Source organism: Bombus affinis, chromosome 7, assembly GCF_024516045.1.
Source record: "Bombus affinis isolate iyBomAffi1 chromosome 7, iyBomAffi1.2, whole genome shotgun sequence".
Classification (NCBI taxonomy): Eukaryota; Metazoa; Arthropoda; class Insecta; order Hymenoptera; family Apidae; genus Bombus; species Bombus affinis.
The window spans coordinates 3,223,441-3,248,834 of NC_066350.1; the positions used below are offsets into that span (position 1 = coordinate 3,223,441).

At 39.8% G+C, this 25,394-nt stretch overlaps 1 protein-coding gene and 1 long non-coding RNA gene across 2 annotated transcripts in view; both read right to left on the reverse strand.

Annotated features, from left to right (window-relative positions):
* The window catches only part of LOC126918485 (RNA-binding protein Musashi homolog Rbp6), a 771,768-nt gene that overhangs the window by 550,274 nt on the left and 196,100 nt on the right, over positions 1-25,394 (reverse strand). The gene's annotated exons all lie outside the window — the stretch shown is intronic.
* On the reverse strand, positions 20,022-24,564 carry LOC126918498 (uncharacterized). Its single transcript, XR_007711348.1, has 2 exons — positions 22,358-24,564; positions 20,022-22,326 (listed from the first exon to the last, which is right to left on the reverse strand). It is a non-coding gene; the product is annotated as an uncharacterized LOC126918498 (long non-coding RNA).

Genomic DNA, 25,394 nt, shown 5'->3' on the forward strand with positions numbered 1-25,394 from the left:
TATCATTGTCGAGATGGCAGGATTGTGGGGAGACTTACGACGCGATCTGGGTGTTTGTTGATGCTTATTATGGGATGAAGAAAGGGAAAGTCGTCGGGCATATGTTTTGACGAGTCAATTAACTTTCTGGTAGAAAGTTGGAAATATAAAGCAGTAGTATTTTTTCAAATTTATATGAAGAATTCAAAAATGTTTCTATCATATCCGTAAAGAGATGTTAATATGTTAATTATTATATTATTTATCTTATAAAATCTAGAAGCTTCATTTTTTAACGAGACATATCAACGTACTACAGTTGATGAAAAAAACTTCCATAAAATGCACGACATTGCCTCATTAGATATTCACTAAAAAAACCATGAAACAATGGAACAAAGCAGAAGCTGAATTGCGAACAAAACTGCGTCAATGCGAGACGAAGAAGGAGCGCGACGCATGGCACACGTCGAAGAACAGCATCATCGGGAGAGACGAAGAACGGAAAAAAAGACTCTAATTAGCGACAATTAACACGCTCGTAGGTGCTCGTATCAAAGCATGCACTTCCGGCATTGCATCACATGAATTCGAAGTTCATCGTGGTCGCAGTGCGTTCGCTCTTTGAAATGCTCCCTGGAACGAAAGCATCCTCGAGAAACGGGGAGGAAGGGAGGAGAACAAAATCAACCAAAGCAAAGGAAACTGTATAATTTGCTGCATCCAATTGTCACTTCGCAAACAACTGCGGACAACACTGCGAACGCGGAAAATTTTAAAAACTAGCGACGTCCCTTATGCTTCTTTACGATTGAAAAGGAATACTCCCTGTTTACGATTATTACTCTAAACGATCGTTTCAATTCGTTTCGTAAGAGGAGATGGGATCTATCTTAATGGACGCATCGACTGAATTAAACGTCGTTTCAATCGCCTCTATATTTGGATTACGTAAATTCTCTTTATTGGTCTCCCTGTTTCCGCGCGGCTCGGCCGCCGCATACAGCTCGTTTTATCGGAATCGTTTTCTAAGCCAATGTATTCAACTATTATTGTTTTCAACTATATTCATCCCAGCAGAATGTTGGATTCATTTATACGTTCGCTATCTCAAGTTCGAGCTATTTTTACAACCTTATGGATCATATTGATCAAAAGAGAAGTTTTGTATTTAAATAGTATCGAAAAGGTTGAACAAAAGTTCGGTATGAGTTTTATGTGTTAAACCAAAAAGAATTTCAATAAAAATATATCCAAGAACATATTCGTTCCAACAATTTTCCATGTTTATTCAAGTTTTTGTTTAATTCTTCTAAAATAACCTGTATAATATAAATAAGGATTTACTCGTCTAATCTGTTCCATATTTTTATACATTGATACATAAACGCGTGAACTAATTACATTTTCAAAAAAATTAGTCATACGTCATCGCTTTCTTAACCTCTTTGAGTAACATTACCAAGTGGTATTGCTTTGAGTCAGACGTTTCAAAAACATCAAAGGGGCTCTGTACCAAGTAATGCAACCTTAGCTCCTTCCACCGACAAACAATGCTGCAATTAAATAAGAACTTGGCGACCGTTTATAAGAAACGCGGTATAGAAAACATTTACTTCCACGGTCGTAAAATATTTGACTTATTTGAAAGAAATTTAGCGGAGGGACGAATAAAACGGTGGAATTGAACGTCAAAGAGATAGGATAAATTTCGCGTCATTTACCTCGATCGAAACGATCTCGTGAAAGCGCAGACGAAAAGTAAACTGGCAAAGCTTCCCGAACATTTTCCATTATCGAAACGGATCGTATCGTTGTAGAAACTCGGGACAGCCGCTTGGAAAGTGTCAATTCGAAACAGACAAGCGTGTACATCGTAGGTTTCTCTGTAGACGATAGCTAGACACTCGTCTTTGACACGCGCTGAACCACCCTGGCTCGGCCATTTGCAATTAAAAACAATTAATTACACTGCAGCCCGGTGCCGCTCCACGCCCATCGTTTTTATTTATGCAATCTTGTCTCTCTGACACTCTCCGGTCTCCTCTCTTTCTCTTTCGCTGCTTCTTTTCAACGTGCATGCAGCGAGCAGTACAAAGCCGGAGGAGAAACGAGACGAGAGAAAAAAGGACGCGAATCGCACGACTTCGCCCGGGAATGTTGAAGATACTTGAGATTCTTTCGAGCGGCTCAGCGTCCACGTTCACGCGCTCCAGCGAACTTTATGAATGCCAGAATTCTTTTTCTACCGCGGCAATCGCCTTCGTTTTGTTGCGTAGTTTGACTTCTTCGAATGCTGATTCGACGAACGGCTGTTCTTGACCATTTGTTCCGAGTCGCGCGAATAACTTGTAGAAAAATTTCTCGTTTGCACAGATATTTTTAGTAATCCATCGAATTTTGTTTATTTTGTTTTTATTCCGTCCATTGTAGCTTAATTATATATTCACAGAATTCAGTCGGATTTTGTGGGGTGTTAAGTGGAATATGAAATTTGATGAAAATAAAAATTAATGAAGGACTTTCTACATAGTACAATAATTTCTTAACATTTTATGAAAACTAATTTTGTTATTATATTTCAGTTTGTGGAGATAACGGTTTCCTTTCGTTTGTGACTTCATTCGTAATTTCACAACCCAACTACAACTTATCGAGCACAAGCAACAGTCTGTACTATCAAGCGGAAATATACATTCACTATCGAGACGATTCTTAAACTGTGTTCCTCCTTCTCTGTTCCTCAATACCTCCTGCTTATGGAATGAAACAAAAAATGCACCGTTTTAAAATCAACAGCAGAAGAATTCCAGCGCGGTAAACAGGAAATCCGTATTATTCCTGGCAACAAATCGTGATAATCCGTATCGCCGACAGATAGCTATCACGTGTTCCCTAGGAGCGAAGAAACGCGAAATCGATCGAGATCCCGCGGTTACACGATCCTTTCGTCCGCATTGCCGGCGAAACAGCAGTGCCAACATGGGCTATAAATAATTCATGAGGGTGCCTCGATAACGAGTTTACGAAGAATCGGAAACAAGGAAAGCCCGAGGAAAACGGCTCCTTCAAATCCGCGTGTCGACTCGTCGAAAGGTTCGCGAAATAGATAACGATCGGAACGTTGAAACAGAAGGGGAAATCTTCTGTGAAGAGGAATGGTAAAAGGAACGACGATCAAAGCAGGGAATAAAATTGGTGTTAAGCCATTAATAATCCACGTTACGAAACACCCTTTTTCTTCGTGATCGTAAGGTTTCCTTGGAACGTATCTACCGTACAAATGCATATCACCCAATAGTCATATCTGACGTGGTACATGCGAGACATATGTGTCGCCTTGCGTTTTATTAGCTTACGCCTGTCCAACGTAATTTGCGGAAGGGTTCTGTAGACATCGGATCAGTCGCTGAAGAAAAAAAGACTATCGCGTGCAGATGAGATGGATTACGCGAAACTAGGTTGGAATCTTCAATGAGATTTGCGAAATACGGAGAGGTCCCTGGTTATTGTGCGGCAGAGTCACGCAGGAATAAAATGTTGAACGAGGGATTAGAGGATTCTTGAGAACCCATACGTTTTCGAGGGTGTTCACCAGGGTCATTGAATGGGGCGAATTTAGAGGATTGTTGATATTGCGAACCGTGGATCAAAAAGGGGAAAGAATGGACGAAATGGTAAAATATTAAATATAGCAAGAAGAATATGGGAAAAGCTTGATCTTTGAACTTTTTAATATTGAATGTTTAACTTTTCTAATTCCAGCTATTACATTTTGTGTTTTTGAATTCAAATTTTAAATTAAAATATTTTGAATATAGATTCGCAAATGCAAATGTATCATAGCGTAACGTGGCAGACATACGGTGAAAATTACGTTGGCTCTCAGCTGATATGAATTCTTCTGCTTTAGTTCTCAATTATGCCGTTTAAAATCGACCCTTCGAGACAGATCTGTACACACAGAGTTACCCGTCTCTCAGCCGTAATTGATTTTATTGATCTATCATCGCTTACGTATTGATAAAGCGTCGGTAATTGACATCCGGCTTAATGGAAAGGTAAACCGATTAACGATAACGACGTCAAGGAAAAGAGGTATTACTTTGCCTCGATTAATCAACGCACCTGTTTCACGCCAGGAATCGACACCCACGTGTTTACATGCAAATGGCCATGCGTCCCCGGACACCTGTCCTCATCACGGTCACAGGTAACCAGCTTTAAACTCGTTCTCTCGCCGTTCTTTCCTTTCTCCGTGTATTCTAATACGATGACTGTCAGTTTCCATGCGTTTCGCGTCTCTCGAGCAAAGAATCGACGGTGAGTTGCACGAAAAATTCTTTGGAAATAATATTGTTTGTATTACATAATATAGATGACATTTAAACATAATTGTTCAAATAGAATTAAAATGTTCAAATTACTAAAACACAAATTTATTCAATCGATTTGTTCAACATTCTATTCTTTGATCAACCTGTTTTCATTTTTCAGTCATGCGACGTCCTACACTTATACGCTAATTCATATTTGCTCGATCATTACACACATGCGAATCAAACTTAATTAACCGTAATAATTTATTATTAAACACGCAAATAAACTGGTAATCGATAATACAATAACGTAGAACCAATGTCAAGCATTATTACTAGTGCATGTATCTCTATGAATATAATGTATTCATTAAACGTTACTCCATAATGTATAGTTAAATGAGCAGATTACGAGAACATCGATAACATTTTCTCAAATAAAATCCATATTGGTGGAAGTTCCTGCAAATTCTAAAATATTTTCTGTACTTCGAAACTCAAAATTAGAAACGGGACGAATCCGTAGAATTTACAGAAAATCTACAACGTTGGAAGAAACCTAGGTTACAGCACACAGGAGGCACGCGACGTCTCGGCGAAGAAATTGCGTGAATCGCGACAGAACGTATTGGAAAAATTGTTGACATAAATTCCGAAGTAGCCGCACGACTTTAGACGTCGGAAAAGTTTCCGCGTCGAAGCGGAAGGTTACCAGGAAACCTATGTACATTTGTACGTGTGCACACATGTACGTCGCTCGATAGTTAGTCGATTTCCTCGGCGGTGCATCCGAGAAATACAGTCCGGCCGATGAATAAGTATCCCGACAGGGCCATTTATCTAAATTATATTTTTGATCTCCGGTTGCGTTTACTCTGATGCACGAACCCAGCGAAATTATGACCTCTGCTAAATCGATACCTTCTTCCACATTTGCTGTATAATCATGTATCCATGTACGACAATCTCGCACACGTCGGCGAGTTTGAGAAAATGAACTTTTCACGCAATCGCCACTACCCGGATAAGCATTTGCCTCGTGAAATTTTTACGTCACGCAAAATGGAAACAATGTCCAATTGTTGGAAACCGAAATTCGATGATTTATTTCTACTTTTCACGGGGCTCTACTTGGTCAAACGGAGGTTTCTGTGTGATTGTTATACAATCAACGACGCTGTTATCCCACGGAAATATCGATCCAACTCTTCTATAATTCGTTCAAGTACAGAAGCGAATCCGTTTCTTTCTTAAATATCAAATCTGTACTTTCACTGTTCTCTCTTAAATTCTCTTAATCTCTTAGAAGCACTCCATCCGCTTCACACTTTATCACTCTGGAGTAAGAGTACTACTTTTCATCTGCACATTCATCGCTTCATTGTAAGCACTCTCGCTATAGGAATATCATAAACCTTCAATTTTTCCATGAAAGATGTTTCTTCTAAAACAACTGAATACTCTGAACAAAATTTCTCTTAATACTTTCATAAGATTCTTCCATTTCTAAAGTAACATGCTTTTAGATTATGTACCTACAGTTAACGAGCCTTATTTCACTGCTTTACCCTAAAGCCAGTACAGTCGTATGTCCTAGGATGCGTATGCAGTAAAGGAAAGATATATCGACCGATCGATTTCATTGCGTAAGAGGGAAGCGAAAACGGGAAGGCGTAGCTTGGCACCTGCAGCGTCGAGCCGAAGGTATCCTGGTGCGTAAATCAGCAATAAAGTCGGCAGTAAAACGTTAATAAAGCTCGCTCAGTGGCCGGACTTGCAACGGCTGGGCCGTTGTTAGCATGGAACTACGCGGGGACCTGGAGGGTGAAGGGAAAGTGGGTCAGGGGAAGTCGTAATAAGTGTGTGTACGCACGCAGCTTGGATCGTTACGCGCTCGCCGCTGAAAACTCGCGTCTCTTTCATTCCTCTGACGTGTTTTCCCTCACAAACGACGGTGCTTCGTTCCGCGTTTGTTCGCAAAAGTCACGGCCTTCTTTCCTTAATACTTGCCTTCTTCCTTCCTCGTCAGAGAAAAACTCTACGAAGAAACAAGCTATACCCATAGAAGCAACAACCTCGTTCAGATTACTCGAGTTGTATTTATACAGTGAAGTTGGTTGACTTGGACTCCTTTGAATCTAGGTATGTCTTCTGGCTTCCGGTGAATATCTAATGGAAACCTGCTGAATAGTTACATAGCTGCGCTTCAAGATATCTGTGTCTAATTTTAGTTACTTTGATGTATATAAGTGAAGTACTCTACCTAGTTTTTAGATTACGGAATAGATCACGGAATACATTAGTTTCTATAATATATAAATTTAGGGAAACAATAATTCTAATTTTGTGTGAGAAAGATTTATAAAATCGTATTCGAAAGATATCTCGAGTGAAATAGATAGCAGATCCATAGTGGAAAATGGTTTCAAATTGTTTGAATTTGGATAACATAACTACAGTCCGCACGCACTGATGGCCCGAGCCAGTAGATTGATGTCGATTATGCACAGACCAACTCGGTCGAGGTTCAGCATGTGAAATTAACGATCAGTCGATGGAAAATAGAGGCTTTTTGGATGAAACGATTGAATCGACGATATTGATAGCAAAACGAATTTATCTTCTAACCTTTTGATTGCAAAATGAGCATATACCTGTATATTCTTAGGAAATTATTACGTATTACGAGAGGTGTATGCTTTCAATATATTTAACGTGGTTAAATAGATTGCTTACTTAATTAATGTATTCTCGCATGTAATAAAAAACTTTACACGGATGGTATTATTCAGTAGGGAATTGGTATTACTAATTAAGAAACGAGTTACAATTATTCACTAGGGAATAATCCTCTCACGAGGAATTAAAAAACAAATGGTTTTATTTAAAAATAACTAATAATATACTGTAGACAAAGAGTGCGCTACCAAAAATCGATCTAAAAACCGAATGTAGTTCGGCTTTGTGAGAAGATCGAAGCACTGATCAAAGATTTCCCTATTTAGAATGGTATAATTTCAGGTGAAAAGATCAAGGTTGAACGTGAAATGTCAAATGTTACACGTCGTGCAGTGATAATAAAGTATTCTAAAATTTTGAATCACGGATTGCTCAAACCGAACTACCAAAATAGACGACGGTGGAAAGTTAAGGTTCGTTAGGAAATATCGACACAATGTTCGACCACGATCTAAATTTATAGGCAACGAAATCGAGGTCTGGTACACGCATTGTGCGTCACTTCGAAGCTATTTAGACTTGTCCTGTGTGCCCAAACGCTGCTATAAATATCTAAAAGCTATCCTCTAAAAAGAAGTCGCTCTTTAAACACGTCTTATATCCGTTTAGCGACATATCATCGCGCTTTTACGCCTAGCAAACAACAGAAATTTAGTAAAAATACATACAGACCAAACAAAACAAAAATACCATGCCTATAATATAATCAAAATATACGTTAAATAATGAAAGTTAATATATCAAAATTAAATTAGATTGCAGAAACATAGACCGCAAATCATATTCATCGGAAAAGAAATTCTCGACTTTGGTGCGAAGATTCCACAAAATGATAAATAGCAAAAAAAAAAAAAAGAAAAAAAGAAAAACAGGAAGGTAAAATGAAAGTATACGAGAAGTCTAGATGAGAATAGGTTCGGACGAAGTTGGAGTTTTCTCCAAGGTTGGAGGTAAAACCTGGATCAGAGATCAAAGTTCTCAGTTTTTGGGAATTGACGAAAGAGCTTTGAACGATGGTAGAGATGAGGTACGTTAGTGTGAACATCGAACGGGGAAGTATTACAGGTATCTATGTAGAACTAGACAAGTTGCCATCTCTGGGCCGAACTGTAACTCGATACGGAGAAACTTGACGGGTCCTACCACTGATTAGAAGCGCTCCAACGAGTTTCTCCCGTGTCGGCATCGAGGATTAGGCAGAAACGTTGGGAGAACTGAGGCAAAGGAGAGAGAATGAGGCTGCCGCAAGACGGCGCGGCGGCGAATGGAGGATCGAAGAAGTTGCGACATGTAAACGAGTGAATGTTATCTTATCAAACTATGCAAATCGACTGGCTTCGCTTGCCAAGCATATGTGTAATCGTAAGGTATATGCTGTTTATAGGGTAGATTAACACCATAAAATACCACGATCGAGCGATAATATGGCGAGCTTCAACACCTTCTGAATGAAATACATATCAGTGAGAATTCTAATGCCCCGAGTCAATAAAATGTAATTATATGGTCTGGGTAGTGAGATATAATAAATAGGAGTGGTTGATTTTCCTGTTTTTATTAAGTATTTGAATGTTTAATTTATATGTAAGGCTACATATACGCACATATACATTTATCAGTTTCTATACTTCTATAGTAAAATACTTCTAGGTGCGCGAGTTACGTAAAATATGGCATCGTATCTCTTGTATATTTCTATATACGTAACTATGTTTATACAAAGCACCAAGAATAAATTAGAATCTTTAGGTAGGAAAATTGAGGGAAAGTCGGTAATTCTTGCGGAATGTTAACGGGATCAAATTAAAGCGTAAAACTACGTAAGTTACCTAGAGCGGAGTCAGTTCAATTTGTCAGTAGCTTAATTAAATCTACGCTTTGCTCGAGATCAAAGTCATTATAAATGCCACTGATTAAGAGCATGATGAAATAAAAACTTGTAATTGACCACAAAACCTGACGAGACGAAACAATGTTCCGAGGCGGACTCTCGTTATCGATCGTGAGAAAATGCCCCGGAAGGAATGTCTCGAAAAATGTGCGTTATTCGTGTTTGAAACGGATGAAGAGGATTCTTCTATCCCGAGACTGGAAAGTTTTGTAACAATACTTCTCACACGAACATCAAGAATTCATTAAGAAATGCCTGGTGGCCCGACGAGCGGAGCGAAGAGAAACAGATGCCGGTTTAATTTGTCTTTGCGAGCGAGCACGACTTGGCACAGCTTGTAATTATCGCTCGAAATTCCAGCCTGGTAAATTCTTAAACGTTAAGTGGCAGGATTTTATCTGTCGCATAGTTGCGGTCAATCGTTCCGCCTTCTGTTTCGTATACATCACGTCGAGCAACGAAATTCAAGCATCCATATCGAACAACATCCTAACGAAACTCATTTCATTCAATAACGAACTGACGCGATTTAAACACGGACGTCCGTTACAAGCCGATTATAGATTACATCGCGTCACGAAGACGATAATAAGCAAATAAGCAGCGAAATTTCGACGGTTAAAGGTTGCTCGACCCGAGTTCAATCCACATTATGTAACGGATTCCGCCAGGTAGAACTTTAAATTGCAAAGAGAGAGACGATTCCAGCGTGGATTACGGTATTCTAGTTATCGTGCTCGGTGTAATTGAAGCAATGGCTTGCTAGCCGTGGAAAGTTGAATTTAATACTTCTCCGCGATGCCACGAGAACCCATTAATGGCAGTGCACAGCGTTATGTTAATGTTCGTATAGTGCACGTTAATACTGTTCTCTTTGCATAATAGACACGAACTTGTAAAATAAATCTCTGTTAGCACTACCATTCTCTTTCAACAAGGACGGTAGACAATATTAAAGAGATATGGTTCAACTTATAACAAGGACTACAACAATCCTAAGATCGAATGGAACGCAATTTAAATACCTGGTGATTTTTGCAAAAAACAAGACGAATATATCAAAGATGACTTGGAATCATTTCTGAATTTAATTACATGTCCAAGAACGGGGGGAAATGACAGGTCTAGTTAATGTTAGTCACCGTGACAAATAGCAGAGAATTCAGTGGCGGTGGGTTAAATTTGAAGTCACTTTGCTTCGCGTTAATTCATCCTCGAGTTTGTCCCGGTCGCGATACAAACGTTTACGTTTCGCCATCAGCTCGACGACGACATTGCCAGCCGATTAAATTGATATTATATTCTGTCGGCCGGTAAAAATCGATTTATCACGTTTTAACGAGCTTGGCGTTATTTACAGTGCTATAATTCCGCGAGACCTCGCGATGTCTCGCTTTATTTGTAAAGTACGTAAAGTAACGATGAACGCGAGTTGCGACGCGCTCGCCTTATTTCACGCTGATTGTCTCTTCTAGCCCGCCAGGATTCTCTCCGCCAATTCTCGGTCGGTCGTTACTTCACCGGTCGAGACTAATGTACGATGCACGTGTGCGTCCATGAATGAATCCCAAATCGATGCATTAGAAGTTGGTAATATTAGATCAGACGTAATTTTATTCTTAGCAGCTTGGTGTTTCTTGAGGCAAAATGCGAATTACACTGGATTACGTATTTGATATTTCGGTCCCTTTAATTTCTTTATATTCTTATAAGCTATACGTATAGATCGTTTTTCTGGTATTCTTTTAATTAGAGTAGTGAAATCTCCAATATCGTTAAAAGAGCTTGATTCTTGATTTACACAGCCATGGCAGTGTAACGAAACCTTCTTTATCGTTCCAAACTTACGTTACATTCTTCGTTACAGTAATATATTTTTATTATTTCAAACCACTAAAATCTCATCCCTTATTTCAAATTTAAAATTTCACGAAGTGTAGGAAGCAAAAGTTCTCAGAAGAAAGGCCATCGAAATTGCCCTCTGATTCTGTTTCGTGAAAGCATAATTCGTTATCCCATTAAACGCCCTCGCGTCGTGTTTCATCGTTACGCGTCAATGTTTCAGCGAAATTCCCAATCGGTTCCGGCGAACAGTTCCTCCGTACACGTGTCTACCGAGTATTAACGGCGGCGTTGCGTATAATGCTCGTCGACAGGTTTAATCAACAATCAAGATCCAAAGTGACAGTGTCCTTAATCACGGACTCGCTTTTGGCCGCGCATGGCTCGTTGATATCGGACGACGATGGTTCACCGATGTTCGACGGAGAACTATTCTCCAAGGAAAGAAAAAGAGAAAAATAACCAGAGAGAGAGAGAGAGAGAGAGAGGAAGAAAAAGGGATCATCCTAATTTCGTAGTCTTGGCCGGATAAATGGAAAAGCAATCCATGGACCGGCGAGCCGAGGATTAGGAGCTATCATCCGCCGTTACGTTTCAATTCTCATTACCCGAAGACCGCGGCCGAAGGAAAAAGCCGGGGCTTTTCCATTTTTCCATAGATGGCTATGGATTCAGTAGAGATGGAATAGACCGTGCTCGAAAGGTTACAGAGCATTGTTATAAGAAAGGGTTCTTATATTAAAGGAAATGGCGGAGTCAGAGGGAAAGGTGTATCATTGGCTTGATAATTATCGTAGAATGATAGAAATCTATGGCGTTTGTAGTTTTGTTTACAATAGATGATGAACTGGTGGTACATTATAGAGCTTGCGAGAGCTGATTTGAAGATGATTGCCTGTTTCCTTGCGGATAGTTGATAAGTAGGAAGGAGATAGATTATGATCTTGTATCGTTTATAGATTCAAAGAATCGAATAGAATAAAAATGAAGAAAATGTTGAAGAAATTTATATGTAATCAAACATACAAAAATCCTCGAATATTGCTCTACATATAATTTTACAACACTTCAAATTATCGGCTAATTAGCTAGAATACACGAAAATACGAGGTACTTGTTAAAACTGCGCAAATTCTTCAAGAGGTCTAGGGCAACAATCGCGTGATAATTATGAAACGAATTAAATAGTTGGGGATCGAGGTAAGTTCATTGATTTCCAGAAATTTTACAATCGCTACTACATGTTTCTTCTTTCACAATTTTAAAACAACCGCGAACCATAAAAATAAGTTTCGGTTAAGTTGATTGCTCGACGTCGATCTTTTCTGGGCCAGCCAGTAATTAAAATTCGCTCCGTTTTACGAGCACCTTTCAACGACACGGTCGATATTAAGTGAAAATCAATCGACGCTCGGTTAAAGCGTGCTCGGCCATTCCTGTCGCGTTTTTCACCAATTCGCCCCTCGCTAACTTTTCTTTCCCCACTTTTCTTTTTTTTTTCTTTTTTAATCTCGCAGCAATCGGAAATCTCGAAATTTTTTATTTCTAGAAACTGTTACGTTTCAATTTGAACAATTTTTACAACGCTGCAGGCTAGAATTTTTGAAGGGTATCAATTTACCTATCTCAATTTTATATGTTTATATCGAGATATGTAATAGCTTTTCGAAAGGTAAACCCGATGAGCCATCTCTGATATAATAAAATGCGATTTTCCATTCTGATAGAATATATTTCAATGATAGAAATCACGAATTATTTAAGAGTTACTTTTAAGAACTACTTTTATTTTTATTATACTAAACTGCTATTCATAGAATACTTTTGTTCCCGTCGAATCTTTTCATTTTAATGTAATAAAAATCACTGATTTATTTCATACTCCTATATTATTGCATATTAAGAGAAAAATCTTTTCTCTAAAACACTTATTATTAAAATATCCGATTCTTTAAACTTATTTGCGAATTACAATTTTTCTTGAAGTACATTCGCGAATAAATTGAGCCGAATGCATTCGTCGTGGCTCGCATAAATTACAGTGTCACAAACGGCGCAAGCCGCTAATCTCACGCGACGTCACACCCTTTTCCACCTATGCCACGCGACAGGAATAAAAATATTAAAAGGAACAAAATCCTTCCTCTACAACTTGTCCAAGAATCATATTCAAAAGAAATGGAAAAACTTGATCGATTTACGAACAAAGTTTGTTTCCCGTTGAGCCGTAACGTGGCGCGTGCGAGTTTTACGAAAGTTCCGCGTCCAAAATCAAACGGAATCATTCATCCCTGAAACGAATCGCAACAAAATGGAGAGCAAAGAGAAAGATGGCGAATCAAGAGGGCGAGGATATCTTTGGCAGTGGTCTAGCCACGTACTCAGAGATAGGACTGAACGTGTATTGAGGTCTCGATTTCGTTTCAATCTGAAATAAAGGAAAGACTGAACGCAGACACGCTTCGCGATCGGGAGTGGATATCGCAGCGCGGAAAATTACGATGGAACAAGAGGGCACGTACGAGTCATCTCAGAAACGTCGAAGACGAACAGGCAAAGATGAGGGGAGGGATTGAGAACGAGAAAAAGGAAACGAGAGGATGAAAAGGAGCGGCAGGAAGCACGCGAGAAAAAGACGATTGCCAGAGGATTCGACGGTGACAGAGAGGGATAAAGGCGAAGGGAATGCCACTCGTTTCTATCGTCTTCCTTTCGATCTCACCCCCATCCTTCTTGTTCCGCGTGCTTCTTCATCCTTCTCATGGTTTTTGTAAACGCGACGCGCAATCTATCGCGATATGTCGGCCCCAAGATATGGTTGTTGGAGATATAAGGTGGTCATCGATTTAACGATATGTACATATACAGAGCGTCGCAAGTTATGTGGGGAATATTTATTGAATTCATTCCAAAAATACAAACAATTTTATTTTTATATTTACACTTCACGTTTCTTAATCTAATTGTAAGGCCTAGGAACCAAAACAAGTGGCATAAAACACGGATAGGATTTCGATTGTTACATCCGAGTGACAAACATAAAGTGTGGATGTCGTAAAGGAAATAGTACATCAGGTGATTCGTTGATACCAATATATTAGGTTGCCCCAAAAGTTTCCTTCGTTTTATAAGGAAATAATAGATGCACGACATTGCTTGTTTTATATTATTTTATTGAATTATGTATGATCATTTGAAGCCAATCTTCCAATAGAAGAAAATGGATCATACATAATCCAATAAAATAATATAAAATAAAGAATGTTGTGCATCTATTATTTCTTTATAAAAGAAAAGAAACTTTTGGGACAATCCAATATTTCTAGTGTGAAATAGAATTGTTTATGACTCGGGAAGCAAATCTCAAAGAATATTTTTGTACGCGAACTTCTTTCATCGTTCTGACGTCTAGAATCGATCCTATAAATATTCCTCGTATTTTGTGACAGTCTGTATAGAGTAAATACGGTATATAGAAGCTACCAGTCGATATCTTGTCAAAAGTTTCCGCGTGATTCGCACTGGAATTCTATGTATCTTTTTTTTTTGCGAGCTTCGAAAAGAGTAAAACGTACAAGCGTTTCCTCGCAGGGAGGGCGAAACGCGCAGCGTTACGTTTAATCGACGTTTCAACTCGTTACGATGCCGTTAATTCCGCTCGTTACCCGCCTTGTTGCTCGTTCCTATCCGACGTTTATTCCCCGCGTCTAATTGTCCGCGCTCTTCGCCGAATTCCAGCGAACTACCGGCGAAAGCATCGATTTACAGGGCGCGATTAAAACCCGGTTGGTTCGCTCGCAATGGAGAAAGTGAGAAATGTATGCAGATTAAATGCGAAAGTTGGGTACGCGTGAAAGGGTGCGAAATCGGAACTGAAGAATCTATTTAACTGGAATGCTCTCGTGAAATGTCAGGTAACCGTGGCGGTGGAAAGTTGAAGAGGTTAAATACGGTTTTTACTGCGACGGAGGTCGCTAATTTTTTAGTATTATGACGTTTCTGAATAATTTCCGAAATTAATACGTTAGATAAATAACATTTATTCTATAGGTTTTAGGTCTTATACGTAATTTTCAGCATACATTTTTACGAGTATATTTGTAAATGTATCGTGGGAAAATACGTACGATATATCGATCGACTTATTCATTGTGAACGCCTTTTACCTTATGCTTTAGAAGACAATCGCAATCTATTATTCATCTTACAACTTTTGTATCGTTTCTAACGCGCAGAGCACACAGGCGACTTTTGCTTGCAGTTTTCGAGTGAATAGTACATTTTGCTACTCGTCGTTAAGACCTGCGGCAACGCGAGAGAGCGATCGATGAAAAAGGAAATTCTGATATAGCTCGCTACAGAAACGGCGATAAACGTTGTCGGAACAGCCTCGTATTTTACTAAAGTTCGTAACAGTTAGCATGGCACACGGCACACCGGTCAGGCGAAATGATCGTCGATCGAACGACGAAACACCCGCGCGCTCCCAGGCTTGTTTTCATAAATCAAAAAGCACGGAACAAGAGCGGTGCAAGTGCTGTGTATCAATCACAATTTATAATGGCTCTTGTTTCGATGACAAATGAGATATGGCGTATCGTCGCGATTTCAGGTAGTGAAAAAATGGCCGAGATAATTCCAACCGAGGAACGTCCTTACATTCATTAGTCATCGCGTCTCTGATAATACTGTTTCACGTAACTATGGCTGACCATCACGCCGCAGAGAGAAAGAGCACACAATGATCGTCCCTCGAATTTTTCGTCGAGATCAACAGGTCCGCGGGTGAAAGAGCCGCGTCATCTCGTCGTTCGTCTCTCTTTCGCCCTTCCTTGTCTTTTGTTCATGCCCCTCCGCCGACACCGACAGACGAACACGTATCGAGCATGGAAAAAGGGCTGATTCACGAGAGGATGAAGGGTTCTTGGTAGGGATTCGCGATGAAGATACTCTGTTCGGTGTTGTTCCTCGATGAATCCGTTGTTGCAGTAAGTTGAATGGATTGTATTAGTTTTATGTAGTTTTATGAAAACCATCTCAGAATATATTATACTTGATCGTTCGACGAATGACTAGAATCGTTCGATTCATTAAAGAATTAATTCACAAACTACGTTCTTCTCTGATGACCTGCTTTAACAACGATCGATATCTATTAACCACTAATGTGTTACGATATCTTATTTAACAAGGAGATTTAAAGCTCTATAAACCATTCTGTCACAGTATATCAGTAGATGGAATAAGAAATATTTTCTTCAATTACATTCACTTGCTGACTACGTCGACATCTGTGATACATGCATACACACGCTCTTTCTAAGATCTATCCGAGATAAACCTCAAGATCCGTTCTAATGCATATTTTTATAAGGTGTACGTGTATATTACTCGATCGTGAATATTTGTACACGATTAGAGAACAACGCTATCCAAATAAAATTCGTAAAACAGGATGAAGCTTCACGTATCATAGTCTTTAACACGTTAATAGCCTATAACACTTTAACTTTCTCAACCTTCACGTTGTTTCACGATCTCGCGTTTCAAGCCTGATGTAATAAAGCAATCTTCGCCTGTCATTTCTGACTGGGCGGATTCTCACGACGACAGGAGGGGAGCAGATAGGCCGAGATTATCCACGTACAAAAGTAAGCGCGCCGCTTGTAAGTATGGCTCGTGACTTTCGGCGTAGCCTCGCGGTCATTAAGATTTGCATAAAGGCCGCGGTGGGTAGAAGGGCGGCAAAGGAGACGCGTACGTGTCACAAGGGCGTGTACACTTGGGGAAGAGAGAAAGGCGCGGGGGTTTTTCGCACGTGCGTGCTCTCTCATTACGGCGGAATCGCGATGCGAGGAACGCGTTTCAGAAAAACGTGAGGGGCACGCAAATCGCAGGCTTCACGTGTGCCGCCATCCCCGTCTCGGACCCTGGCACGGCTTGTTTCTTTCACCCGCCGGCTCCGTGCTGGGTGTTTCTTAATTCCGTGACCGAACTCCCGCTCCAGGGAGACGTTAATTGATATCCCTCGTTTCGAACGTGGAATTTCTCGGCCAGAAATTACTTTCCTGCTGAGACATACGCTTGCCTTACTGCGAATAGTGCCGCGAAAGAACCGGTAATTTTGTTTTATGTGACAGGACAATCGATCGATCGGATTGACTATAAACAAAATTTTGTTTTGTTATAATAAGAAAGAAAGGGGTTGTTTGTTGCAATAGGAGACAGCTCCATTTTTCGGTAATTTGAGTAAACTGAAAATTAATCAAAATCAAATCTCTTTTCCAAGCATAATATAAATTCATAGTGAAATGATATTCGTACCAAAACAGTTTTGCATTTTCAAATATGAAATCTGTACTTTCCTCACTCTCCTAATAAATATAATTTAAATAATAAAGCTGCCTTATTATTCCTGTAAATCCTACCATACGAAAAATACCTAACCGTAAATAGGTTGTTTCATGCTGATACGATGATAACATAGTGGGATAGCATAACGATAAATTAATAAGGAACTTTTAATTAATTTATGTAGATTGCTCTACACCGCAATGAAATACGTTACAGCGAATAAATGGATCCTGCCGTAATTAGAAACCCACGAAGATACAATATTTATTACGAGAATTAAGATAAACTACCCAACCTATAACCCGTGTTGCACTAACTTATCCTTAACTGTTCGAATTACATTATTTGTCGATAGTAAACCATTCTTGAATACTCATTTAATTATTTTACACGTTTACTTTTTATCATTCATTAGTAATTTTACCAATAACTAATTAAACAAACTGAATTACATGTACTTGCCATATTTTAATAATCATCCCAATGAAACGCTGTTCTGTGAAAGAAGAGATAGCAGCGATCATTCAGCAACCTCATCGAAGATCAGCGTTTCCGTTGAGCGGGTCGACGAGGAAGATTAACTCGAACACGGAGATTAATAAGCTGACCGGTTAAACCAGTGATCGTCGTGAAATTGGATTTGAGCGAACTTCTAAATCGACTGATACATAATCCGAGTTAGGTAACACGGCGATGCACGATGCTCGACGAAACTTGAGTCGTCCGCGGCAGCTGGAAATTGAATTATGCAACGTGCGGACATTCCTATCGTATGTTGTCCATAGGCGCGTGAAGAATGGTGCGACAACCCCGATACGTATCGATCGCATTATATGCGCAGAGATTTGAGAACGAGGCGAGGCAGAGAAAACCGCGTTACAAGTGTACTCATTATACTGGCCACGACGCGGACTGAATAAATGTGCGCCCGAGATATCTACGTGTCGAGAAGATAGCTTTATCGAAGTTTAACACTGTACCATCGCGTTATCCCCTCGACCTGTGAATTTAGAGAAGACATTTTTTGTCATTTAAAATTTATTTTCGAAATAAAATTATTTCAATCCTAATTGGTACGTATATTAAACTTGTATAGAGTTAAGGGAAACAAGTTCTAGAACTTTCGGAGAGACGTAGCTCAAAAATAATAATTCTTCGAGAAACGTAAAAAACTGTCTTTTAGTATAATAATATTATTTTGTTAAGCATATTTATTAGCAAACAGAATGATAATTATAAAATAAGATCAAGTGTCAATTTATATTTCGAAACAATCGTAAAGGACTTATTGATAATTCTACTATCTTTAGAATACAGTCACATTTTTTATCACATAAATTTTTCGTATAGCAACTGAAACAGAATCTAGCGATTTTAAGAAGGTTACAAAATACAGCGTTTCTCGTGTCCCTGAACAACTGTGAAAGAGGATTCAGTTTCAGGACAGGTAGATGGTAAATTGTCCGAGTGCTTATTAAACGAGTAACATCAATTAGCAACACGTCCAATTAGAGAATCTTTACTACATAATTTCCCAACGCAGCATCTTTTCTCAGGGAGCGCGACGTATCGATGAAGAAGTTTCGACGCGATAAATCATAGTTAATGATTCAACCTGGTGCAATCTCTCATCCCTCGCCTCGATTCTATTATTAACGTCAGCCGTTATATCGCTCTATTAAAATTCTGTATAATTTATCGCAATCATCGTGCACGCGTAATCGATTAGCAAAGCCTTCGATTACGATTTTTCATCGATCATACGATCCTTTAACCGATTTCTCTTCAACGAACTTAATTAGCCGTTTGAAACACGAGACCACCAGTGAAACCAACCAGGCTGCAATTACTGTTAAAAACAAAAGCAAACAATTCGCTGTAAATAGAAAACAGTCTTAAAGTGGTCTGATCAATACGATGGAAGATAAAATAAAAAGAGCTCCCAACTTCCGGTAATAGAAGAACAAGGACATGGAACGTCAATGCGTTCGAGATAAATTGACACTACCCGTTCGATGTATTTGCTATTGCTCCAGCCACGAATTTATCATGAGATACGTTAACGCAATCCTGGCCACGCGAAACTCGCGAAGAACGTTTCCGTTTTGTAAACTGACAGAGTGTTCCTCTCACTATCAATCCCCTCCTGTGCGATCATTGCTGGAAATCATCGGGCAGATTGCTTCATAGGAAACGCGAAATACCTCGTGGTGGAAAGCCCGCCGGATTACCAAGGTTGACGATTTCCCAGTCTACGGAAGGAATAAGTCTGCCTTTCCCCCTCTGCATCCCCCTCTTTTTCTTCGTCTCGAGGATCTCGAGAAGGACGATTATCGTGGTGAAAATCTGAGAAGGAAGCCGAGGTCTCGGGTTCTCATCGACAGATTCTATCTATATCCCCGGTAGCCTACCTCCGTCCACTGGCTTTTTCTTTCTATCCTCTCATCCTTCCTCTCCTCTGTCCAACCGAGTCCATCCATCTTTCTCTGCTCCTCTTCCTTTCCCTGTTCCCTGCCTCTTCCTTACTTTCACGCTCCTTCTTTCAGTCCTCCCTCACGAGGTACTCTCATCATGGTCCTTTTTACGGCGGCTCGATTCTCCGTGAAAACCGGTAGAACTCGTTCAAAAGGATACCAAGTGTGGCGAAGCGGGAGGCCGGAACGAGAGGCACAGCCGAAGGAGAAAATGGGAGAAGAACGCGGGGGGCGACTTACGCGAGACCGCGTTACGATTTCGACGAAAGAAAGGTAACTTAAGAAAGGGTCGTTGGATTTGGTGGGTCTCCGCGTGGATTCTCATAATGAGAATTTGAAATTTTAGAAACGTCTTGATGATCCGACTAGTGTGACGCTTAGTAATTTTGAAGCTAAGTTTTAACGAAATAATTTGTAATAAAATATTTAGAACATAGTACATATAATTTGGTTTCCCTAATAACGATAATTACAAACGTCATTGTACCAACTTCATTTTGTAATTACAACATTCACTTGCTTCAAATTTTTAACGAAATAACTTGTAATAAAATATTTGGAACATAGTACATATAATTTGGTTTCCCTAATAACAATAATTACAAATCTCATTGTACCAACTTCATTTTGTAATTACAACTTACCTCAAATTGGAAGTCTCCAGTGGCTGACTAATTAGAATAATAAAATAACATTCCCAACAACAGTAAAGGAATCAAAGTGAGTTGGCATCTCAAGCTGAAAACTGTATTTTCCTATGTTTCTCTCGCGAAGTAAGAAATGCAAAGACAACGATAAAACAGGAGCATGCTTGAGAGCGGGAAAGAACGAGGCGAAAAGGAAGAGCAGGCAAAACGAAAGGCGCGGAGGATCGGCGTTACAGGCGCAGCTTATATTATGCAAAGCATGTGTTCTCCAGTGGATTTATGGTAGACCATTTCGCTACCGACTTCCATACGTTCCGCTACTCTGTGTTCGAGCCTGTTACTACCTCGTTTTTGCCTCTGTCTTCTAGTCGACGAAGTTTTCTTTGAAAAACTAAGATAATCCAAAGTGCAATTCTCCTCGAGGCCGAGGGAAGACTAATTGGAATGCTAATGCGTCGATGCATATGGATGCGTGGGATTATCTTTCTACTTTTCGCGGGGGTGGAGCCTGCCGATTCGTGAATTTCGAGTTGTAGAGAAGTTGGGAACGCATTCGCGGAATTTCCGAGGTTGAAGCCGTAATCGTCCGAGCGAATGAATTTCGATAAAGCCACGGATACGAGGTGAGTTTCTTCGCTACCATACAGGGAAGGAACAAGGGTTATTGAAAGCCGACACCGTTTCAGGAAGTAGGTCGAAGGGGATGCGCTGGAAATACGCTTCCGCTAAATCGTGTAATTTATGTAATACGACGGTGAACGCCTTGCGGTGTGTGCTATTGTTTTTGGAACAACCGTTGCACGAAGATTACAAAGTAAGAATGAGATGAAATTAACAAAAACTCCTTTCTACGTTGCTGTGCATGGGGCATTTCCGTAGTTTCAGACTGAGAAACCGCGAAGTGTTCCGTTTAGATTTGGATTTTTGAATTTGCTGCTGTAGGTAGTTTGAAGTTTTGGAAGTTTTTAATGCTACGGTAGTGAACGTTAGAATTGTATTAGGTATTGCCACGATGTAATTTACTATCGTGTTTTTTCTAAAGTTTCATTTAGTATCACTTACTGAGGATGTCTGGTTTTACATTTACATACAGATTATTAAATATGTGAAATATATCTACCATTTCATTAACTTTGATACGATAAATTTTTCTTTTGATTAACAAACTTTCTATTCGAACCAACACAAAGATTCTCTTCGCGAATGCCGAAAATCAGCGTAATTCGTTATAGAACGTAAATTCGAGCGGTTATCTAATGAAAAAGGTTGTTCGTTCGAAGCATGGAACGAATGTTGAATGCGTTTCGCAAATTACCAAGGGCTGTAATCGGGAAATTAATATCATAGATTAATCAGAGATCGCACATGACCGGCAGCAGGTGTAAATCTATTCACGGGAACAGGCGTCGATGCTCCGATTATAAATGTATTCATCAGAAACTTGTAACAAACGCAGTGTATTTATACGAGGTGAAGCGAGCGTGCTGGCCGTGGCCCAACGGAGCAATTTGATTATTTCGAATGGCGGTCGTCACGTAATCCGTTTTGTCCAGTTAAATGTCCCATTAATCGTTTTAGAACGAGTCGTCAAATATTTTCCATCGATCGAATCCTCGTCTCTATTCACTGCATAAACGACACATATGGAATTACAATCAGACTGCGAATGCGATAAACAGCCAATCGTTGAATTTCGATTCTTTATTCGATGTGTAAAATACTCAACCGCCTTGAATTTTGATCGCTCCGTTGCTATAAATTCCATTATGACACTGAATAGATATATTTTAGTAATATCAATTGTAAGAGTCGTAATCAACAATAATTTCAATTCTGCTATGAGAATTCGCGATAGTATCCAAACAGTGGTTCAAATTAATAATTAAAAATTAATCTTCGCACGATTGAGAACATAAAAGATAATTCAAGCAATGATGTTTTCCAGTACAAAGCTATAAAACAAGATAAACATATTGCGAAGCATCCAGCTATCAGCGCTGATCTGACTGTATTTTTTGTTTGATTTCATCTTTTATGACAACTATGCGAGTAAGAAACGTAGAAAGAAATGAAGAGGAGAACTGTATGTTATAAAAATCCATGATCGGTGACTTTATTGTAAAATTGATCTATCGAATGATTGAAAAGCTGTGGTGAAGGATGAATGTTAAGTGTCAGAGTAGGAACGTTTGGGGTATCGATTATTAATGGTTTGCTGAATATTCGTGGGTAATAAAGCTGCTAATCTGCTAAATCTATAAATCTTGTCTCGAGAAACCAAGAAAATTTTAATACAGATTTACATCTGATAATCTTACGAATATATCGTAGTTATGTGTTTAATTACAATTTAAGAAATTTAAGAATAATTGGCTTTAGTAATTTTAGATTACCATCTGTTTTCGTTCCATTAAGAAATTACTCGATTCTGTACTAAGAGGTAAATGACTATTTTAATTTGTCGACAAAGGAAAGCTTGGCTTCGATTTACAAGTTTGTTCTCTTCTTAGGGAAAGTTTACTGTTCCCAGTAAAAAGAAGAATTCGGAGGAAATTTGCTACGATCAAATTCAAGATGAAGTTTCAATTAATGCTGTAAATAGAAATGTTCGTACTGCGTGGAATTAAACTTATTTTTTTAAATCTGATGAAACAGTCTGTCGTTGGTTCAACAAGTTCATTACATCGGTAACCACCATCGATCTTCGGATCAATATCGTCAAGGCAATTCCAATTTACGTAAGTCGAGTAATGTAGTCGCTATTTAAGTATTCCGAAGCGAAATTCTTTTCTATAGGACAGGGAATAACGAGGGTTCTACAGTCTGCACTTCTATATTTTCAATCGGATTCTAGATTTTTCCCCCAAGAACCTCGAGTCGTACATATCATCAAGTCCTCTGAAATTATTCCATGATCTTTTAATTACAAGCGACAATCAAGTGATAGGGATACAAATATTTTAAGAAAAGAATCAACAACGAAGCAGGTCGATGAAATGGTATTACATTTTAAGAAATCGATTTCAGAAAATGTAATAAAAAAGAAGAGAAGCAGCGGTAGGATTTATTGAATGCTGGTGAGTTTCGAATTAAGAGATTCTTGCTTGTGCTCCTGCTGACGCGTCGCGCCCTGGAAAAACATTTCCAACTCTGCGGGGTGCCGTTTTCACAATCGTGAAAATATGCAAAGGGTGATGTGGTTGGGTTTGTAGAAGGGCTCGGAAAAGGGAGGGGGCGTCGGGAAAAAAATGAAGCTTCTAGTCGGCAACCCCTTTTCTCCGGCATAAACGAGACCTCGAAGAGAGCGGAGTTGACGAAGAGCGGAAAAAGAAATGGCGATAGAGTGTGGAGAAAAAGGGAGAAAGAGAAAATGGGGGGAAAAGGAAAGAAGAAGGGAGAAAGAGACAGGAGGGGTTTAGGAGCGAGGGAGGAAGAGAACGAGGCGTATTGTCTCCCGCAGCCCGTAATTAGGCTGAATGGCGCTTTTCATGGAGCCGGCCGTTTTTGAAATTAATACGGGCCGACGCTGTGGCGAAATATTACCAAGCGATAATTAACGCGTTATCGCGTCAAAACCGGCCGAGCCACCGGTGAAAATTTAACTGTGCGATTAACGAATTTTACCGAGATTCGTCGACTGAAGGGAGCGACTGAAAATGCTGGCATATTGCTGCGCGTTGCCCACTGAGCGGAATCGCAACACACGCCCCGCAATAAATCGCATTTGGCGATCGGTTATGGTAACTAAATTATTGTCAATGCGTATAATCAGTTGTAAATTCTCACGGTAAATACAAGTTGGCGGATGTGTTTGAAATTATTGAAGAATTGCAGCTTTTTTAATAACGGAGTGACATGATGCTGCAGAAATGCGAGAGGATTAGCTATTTGCACTCGGGATAGACTTTTCATACTTTATTCTACTGACTTTCGGAACATAAAAGATACAGCTTTTGTTTGAGAGTTTATTGTTATTTTAATAGAAGCACGTCGATGCGGATGTGTTAAATTAAATTAAGCAACTCTCTGAATGACATTCTTCCTAGACAAATTAACAAAAGAATGCAAGACTTTTCTATAATTTGCAGGAAAAGCTAATAAATTCAATATTCTATATTCAAGTGGAATACCGAACAACTTGGAATAACAGTGACTATTTAGCGTCAAAATCAATTGTCGCAAATACAGCAGAATACAACAATTCTAATTTAGTCTTCGATACGAAAGAAGCTCTACGAAGACACCTAGTGACAACAAATAAATCTTCGCGATCGACGAACGAAGTTAAACACGACTTAATGCTCCTCGATCTTCCTCGTTAAGAGTTATCCTTGCAGGAGACGACCAATAATGCCCTCGGCACGAATCGTACTCCCCATCGAAAAACAGAACAATTTGTATCCAAAGAAGTCCCGAGAAGTCGGAAGCCAGGCACGGGGATTCCAGGCTCGGTCGAGCCATAAATCGGCTTGCTCATCTTTAAAATATTGGGATGGAAATATTTGGACTGTGTGTGCACGTCGAATCGAGCAAGAAGCAAACCGTGCTGTGGATGGGGTAAAGGGGTTGCCGGCGTAGGAGAGCAAGCGAGCGGACAGGCAGGCAGGAGGCAGTCAGGCAGGAAGTTGCAAAAGGTCGTAGTAAAGATGCCATCTCCCTGCCGCGGTGGTGAGTTTATTTGCAACGTGCACGAGCACCGAGCCACCCTCTGTGTTGTAAGCCTCTCCCAACCCCCTTTTACTATCTCCCGACTATTCCTTCTCATGCTCTTCGTCGTCGTTCCGAGCCCGTTCTGACGTCCGCCGCTGGCCCTCGTAAATTGCACGGCAAATAATTGATAGGCGAAGGCGATGTTTCTATTCTGTTGGCAGCACTTGTAAAGGAGCCGCGATTTATTCCGCCTCACCGCCTCGCTGTCTGTTGGCCCGGTATAAATGGCCGTGTCGGCAGTCGCGGGGGTGGAGTGGCCAAATAAAAAAGAAACTAAAAAATAAGGAAAAACGAATCAGCCAAACTTGAAAGAGAGGGAAGAGAAGAGAGAAGTAGAGGGAACGAATATAGAGAAGGAGAACGAATAAGGAGCGTCCTTGAAAGGAAGGAAGTAGGGAAAAAGCCAGAATTTAGAACTCGATCTAACAGACCGGTTGTT